This window comes from Physeter macrocephalus, chromosome 14, assembly GCF_002837175.3.
Source record: "Physeter macrocephalus isolate SW-GA chromosome 14, ASM283717v5, whole genome shotgun sequence".
In the NCBI taxonomy this organism is placed as follows: domain Eukaryota; kingdom Metazoa; phylum Chordata; class Mammalia; order Artiodactyla; family Physeteridae; genus Physeter; species Physeter macrocephalus.
In genome coordinates, this window is record NC_041227.1 from 127,620,915 (window position 1) to 127,626,914 (window position 6,000).

Here is a 6,000-nt window from a genome sequence, read left to right on the forward strand (position 1 = left end):
GCGTCTAGTCGTCGTGTCTAGTGGATTCCCCGGCTGCATAGCGACGGGAGGCCGCGGTGGCACCGACCCAGGGAGAGGTAACCTTGGGGCTGGAGAGGTGGATGGATTCTGGAATATGTCTTGGAGGAAGTGACCACAGAACTTGGTAACTGACTGGACACGGGGCTGAAGGAGACAGAGGATCCAGGCTGGCTCCTAGGCTGGGGCTCAAGCAACGAGGTTGATGGCAGCACCTCCCTAGGTGGACAGCTGTGGAAGGTAGGGGTTCAGAGTGTATGGGAAAAAATCAACTTGGGGACACGATGCACTCTTGGGACCTGTGTGAGTTTCCTGGGGCGGCTGTAACCAAGTACCACAAGCTGGGTGACTCAAAACAACAGAGGTTTATTGTCTCCCAGTTCTGAAGGTCAGAAGTCTAAGTTCACGGTGTCAGCAGGGCCGGGCTCCCTCTGAGATCCGGGTAGCATCCTTCCTTGCCTCTTCCTAGCTTCTGGTCAGCCTTGGCTTGTAGCGGCATCTCTCCAGTCTCTGCCCCGTCGTCACGTGGTCTTCTCCCTGCGTGTCTGCATCCAAATTTCCCTCTTCTTATAAGGACACCAGTCATGTTGGAGTAGGGCCCACCTTAACCATTTCGTTCCAATTTGGATACATCTGCAAAGACCCTATTTGCAAAGAAAGGTCACATTCACAGGTGCCAGGGGTGAGGCCTTCGACACGTTTTTGCTGGGCGCGGGGGCGGTGGATGGGTGGGGGGTGGAATGCAATTCAACCCGTAAAAGGGCTCTGGCTCCCACCCAAGCAAATGGCTTGTAACTGTGATGCCGGGTCCCTTTTTTTTTTTTTTTTTTTTTTTTTTTTTGCGTTACGCGGGCCTCTCCCTGGTGGGGCGTCCCCCCGTGTGGGGGCTGCCACTGGTGGGACTTTTTTTTTTTTTTTTGCTGTACGCGGGCCTCTCCCTGTTGTGGCGTCTCCCGTTGCGGAGCACAGGCTCCGGCTGCGCAGGCTCAGCGGCCACGGCTCACGGGCCCAGCCGCTCCGCGGCACGTGGGATCCTCCCGGACCGGGGCACGAACCCGCGTCCCCTTCATCGGCAGGCGGACTCTCAACCGCTGCGCCACCAGGGAAGCCCGCTTTTTTTTTTAAGCAAGGCGCCCCTGGGCCTGAGCCCCGTGCTGTTTGTCTCCCCGGCTCCCAGTTCGCAGCCTCTGCTTTCTCCTCCTGACCACCCCCTCCCCGTCCCCACCCTCTCCCACCGGCCTCTCCGGGCCTGGCTGTGCTCAACAGAGCGGGCTTGATGTACGGCTGAGTGTTTAATCCCTCTCCTTTCCCGCTGACCCTGCCGGGCCCTCCCCTCCCGGGCTGGTTCCCTCCCAGACTTTACCTCCCTTTGTTGACAAACGAATGATTTCTCACTCTTCCCATTTATGCTTGTTTTTCCTCTTTAAAGGGCCCGCTCAGCCTGGCCGGTGAGTGATGGCCAAACAAATTTCAAGCGACTAGGAAATGTCCCCAAGGCTTCTCCTTAGTTCTTTGGGAGATTGGGGTGGGGGGCTGGGGAGGGACATTTGGCTTCCTCTCCTCTTTGGGGCTGGAGGCTGCAGACCATCTGAGGCAGGAGGCCTGGGTGCTGCTCAGGACCGAGGGCCACCTCACCTGTCCTCTGTCCGCCCTTCTTCTGAGGTCACTAGCCCTCTTCCTCTTGGAGCGGTGGGGGCGGGGGGGGGCACTTTAACCCAGATAACACTCCCGGGTGTGCAGAGAGGACCAGAATGGCAACTGATGGTTGAGAAACTAAGCCCCTTGAAAGTCAGAGCAGTGATGAGGTGCCCACCGGAGCACTGGGTGGGGGAGTCCGGAGCCCTGGGGACACCAGGGCCGAAGTCCTCCCAGTCCTTTAAGTTTGAGAAGAGACAGCTGTGGCATACCATCGTGCCCAATAAAACGTCACTCCCTGCCTGCCCTCCTCCTCCTCTCCTACACCCTCACGCGGCAGAGTTTGGTGCTTTCAAAGGACTCATCGTATTTCTCAGGAGCAGCCCCTACTGAACACCCACTGTGGGCCAGCAGGGCCTGGGTGATCTGAGCGTGACCTTGACCTTGTTTGACACTGTTCATTAGGAGGCCAGAAGGTGGTTCGCTCAGTGAGTTGTCTTTGCTAATGTCACCCACGCATATTTACTTATTTACATATTTATTGAAAAGCTGTCCTTGCACATTTTAAAACTGGAGGCCTGGTTTAAGGCCCCAGCATCACAGAGTGAGTTCTTGGGAGAAGTCCCTTAGTGACCCCTTTTAAAAGGGGCAGAGAGACAAAGTGGGAAAGGGTGGGGGAGGACAGGCAGAGGAGAGGTACAGGGGAGCCTGGTATAGGGGTACCAACTCAGGAGCCAGACACACAGGTCTAAGGATCATCAGCTGTGTGACTTTGGGAAGGTAGTTAACCTCTCTGTGCCTCAGTCTCCCCATCTATAAAATGGGCACAATCATGGCACCTACTTGAGACCAGTCTGTCTGGCTTCTGAGTCAGTGTTCTAACCCCAAATATTCACTGGTCCTTCCTGCCAGGGGGTGAAAACCGCCATCCCTGGGGGTCATGGGTCTTCATCTGCCAGGTACCAGCCATCTGCCCCCAGAGCAAGTTACCTGTTCACACTCTCGTCATGTACAGAGCGGGTATAAAACCACACATCCTGCAGGTTGAACGGGACCACGTTCATCAGGCAGCTGGTGCTGTGGGCCAGGCTGGGGTCAGCCGTGCAGAAAGGCCAAGTCCATCCTCCCCTTCCTCATCCTCCTTTTCTTGAGCCACTGGGGGGCGGGGGTTGTGAGGGGAGAAGCTGTCCCCAAGGCCGGGCACATGCCTGCTTGCCTAGGCCTCAGTCTGCTGCAGGAAAGTGCCCCCCCACAGCCCCGAGAAAAAGCCCTCCCTTTCTTCCCAGCCCCCACCCTGCCGGCTGCATGGCCAGCCTCTCTGACCCTTCCCACCCCCTCGGCCTGCCTCTCCGTGATCAGATCTGGAGCCGATAAAAGGAGCCCTTATGAGCCGGGTCATTAGATCCCACTTTGGGAGATCAAAGCCTGGGGGCTGGGGAACAGGGTGGGGAGCGGAAAGCAGAGGAAGCAGGATTTGGGGCCGAGGGGGCTGCGAAATCGAGCTCTGGAGGCCCCAAAGTGAAATCGACAGATTGAAAATCTGCTTTGATGGCCTTTCCGTTTATCTCCGCCGTTAGCAGACACGTCCATTCGGCAGGGGCGAGGGGAGCGGGGCGGGAGGCTGGCCGAGTTTCAGGTTTGATTTCTCGGGGCTTATGATTCATCGTCTCTGCATAAAAAGGGATTAAAATCTGTGGTTGAGTATTAACGGAGCACCCAGACACACGTGTGTACACACACACACACACACACACACACACATATGCACGTGCATTGTTATCCCGGGCCGCTGGGTCAAGGTCCAGCCCCACTGTCCCCAGAGCCTCCGGGTGGGCTGTGCTCCTGCCCCCCAGCTGCCCTCCAAGCCGGTTAGGAGAAGGAGTCCCCGTGCTCCTTAATGAAGCGCAGGGACAGAGACCTGATCCCATTAGGGAGGATTAGATACTCAGGAGGCTGGGAGATTAGAATGTCAGCAGGAAGCGGCGGAGGAGGACCTCGGAGAGAAGGGGGCTGGTGCCTGCACCCTGTTCATAACCCCCCAACTTGGAAGAGGCCCCAGCAGCCCCTGGTCACCTGCCCCCATCGTGGGCAGGGGGTGGCAGGTGGAAGCTAGCTTTGTGCTGCTGGTTTCTCCACCTGTCTCCCCAGGGAAGGGGCCCCCCTGTGGGCCTTGGTGGGAGGAGTGAGGGGAAAGTGACCGATGAGTCTGCGGCCCCCTCGTTCGCTGGGGGGCAGGGGCTCCTGCTGTCTCTCTGTGGCCTACTTGGCCCGCTCTCCCTTTGCTTACAAAGGCGTCGGCACATCTCGTGGGCGGGCAGTGGGAGGTGGGAGGTGCCCAGGCGGCACAGCCAGGGGCTTGGAGAGCGGGAGCCCAGAGACGGGAGGCGGGTCCTTACCCCTCCTCAGGCTGGTGATTGTCTCTTAATTCGATTGGGGAGGGTTTGGGGGTGGACGGCGAGCGAGGAATCAAGCCAGCCTTGCCCGGGCTGGAAAAGAGCCTCTGAACTCCGTCACCCCCGAGTCCTGCCAGCCCGGCATCACACACCTTGCCGGGGTGGCAACTGCCTGCTTCCTTCTCTGGTTCTCCCGCTCAGCCAGGGGTTCTCAAAGTGTGGCCCCCGGGCCAGGGGCAGCAACAGCACCTGGGAACTTGTTAGAAACGCAGATTCCACCTGCTGCATCAGACACCCTGCAGGTGGGGCCCACCGTGTCTTCTAATAAGCTCCCTCGGCGATTCAGATACAGGCTCAAGGGTGAGACCCACTGCTCTCTGGTCCGTGAAGTGTGTGGGGCAGGGATCGGGCCTGTGTGCAGGGTGGGTGGAGCACCTGGAACGTGGCAAGTGTTTAAAAGATGGGAGCAAAGTGTCAGGATAGGTGTGGAGGGGAGGGGAGGAGTTAGGAAGAAAGGTGTGTCCTGGTGGGTGGGTGCGTTCCTTACCGAGGGCGGCGTACGTGACCCCAGCTGCCCACACCCCTGCCTTCCACGCCCACACAAGGCCAAGTCCACTCAAGGACAGTGACCACCTGTGCACCGAGCAGCTTTGGCTTCAGGGCCTCGGCTGGCCTGACCCAGGTTCCCAGTAAGCCCCGCCTGTCACAGCCACTGATAGATCTCTGCTACGTAGTCCTACTTTGGTGACACGCAGGCGGTGACTGTGCCTCTCTTCCCGCTCTGAGTCCAGCGATGTCCCACTGAGAGCTTAAAATGGGCCATGCTGGGAATATTTACACAGCGGAAATCAGCAAACACTGCAGCTTGGGGCTTTTTTATTTTTCTTTATTTTTCCCGGAGAGAGGGTTGTTAAACGTTCACCAGCGTGCGGATGCAGGTGAGGAAAGATGGGAAGAAAGGAATGGTCCATGTTGTCTGTGGGACAGGCAGCCTCCAGGACGCCGGACTCACACCACTCGCCGCTACATATGGAGACCAGACACCGTGCTCAAAAGGGAAACGCATCTCATGTGTCCTAATGGCGCCTCCATCAGGGAGCTGTCGACATGCCCATTTTACAGATGAGTAAACAAGCTCAGAGAAGTTAGGCGGCGTACCCTAAGCCGCACAGCAAGAAAGTGGCCCTGGGAGGGTACACTCAGGCTGTTGTCTCCCATAACCCAGCCCTCAGGGAAGGCCGAGGTGAGACACGCATACAACCTGCACGCTTGGACCTGAGGGCAAGCCTGTGTTTCCAACACACGGGCTAGGGTTTGGAGTGAGGTGACCTTGGTTCCCTGGCCAGAGCTGTAGCGGTCAGTGGTGTCTTTGGGGATGTCCCCAGGAGAGGGACGCCCGCCCCCCCGATTCCAGCTGTCCTGGGGGCCTCCTTGGAACAGCCCCAGCTCATATGCTCAGAGTAAGGCCTGCCTCTCAGAGGCTCATGCTGCTTCCCTGCTGGGCTCCCGGGACCCTGGACAGCAGCCCGCTGAGCTCATGGCGTGTCCCCAGGGAGGCCTAGAAGGCGCAGAAGAGTGCAGAGGCTGCCCCCCTCCCGCCCCAGCCCCCGCTGCCCACGCCTCATTACAAAAAGGGAGCTTTGGTGAATGGCAGCGGCTGTCTCTGCGTTGAGGGGAGGAGAGGTCAGGGCCAGGATGGCTGCCAGTGAGTGGGTGAGTTCTGCTCCCCTTTCCCTGGCAATACACAAGCCGCAGCAGCTACTCTTTGGTCCCCATGCATTCCTGCCTCGGCTGGGTCAGAGAGATGTTATCGGGTCTTTACCACGCGCTGTGCACTGTGCCGGGGGGACCGAATGAAAGAGCAGGCACCCGCAGCCCCTCCGGGGGCTTATTGGAAGAGTGGGGAGGGGGAGGGCAGGAGGGAAGGAGGGGGAGGGAAGGGGGAAGGGGGAGG

General features: G+C 58.7%; 1 protein-coding gene across 1 annotated transcript in view; it reads left to right on the forward strand.

The window, feature by feature from the left end:
- The window catches only part of SDK2 (sidekick cell adhesion molecule 2), a 258,280-nt gene that overhangs the window by 91,963 nt on the left and 160,317 nt on the right, over window positions 1-6,000 (forward strand). The gene's annotated exons all lie outside the window — the stretch shown is intronic.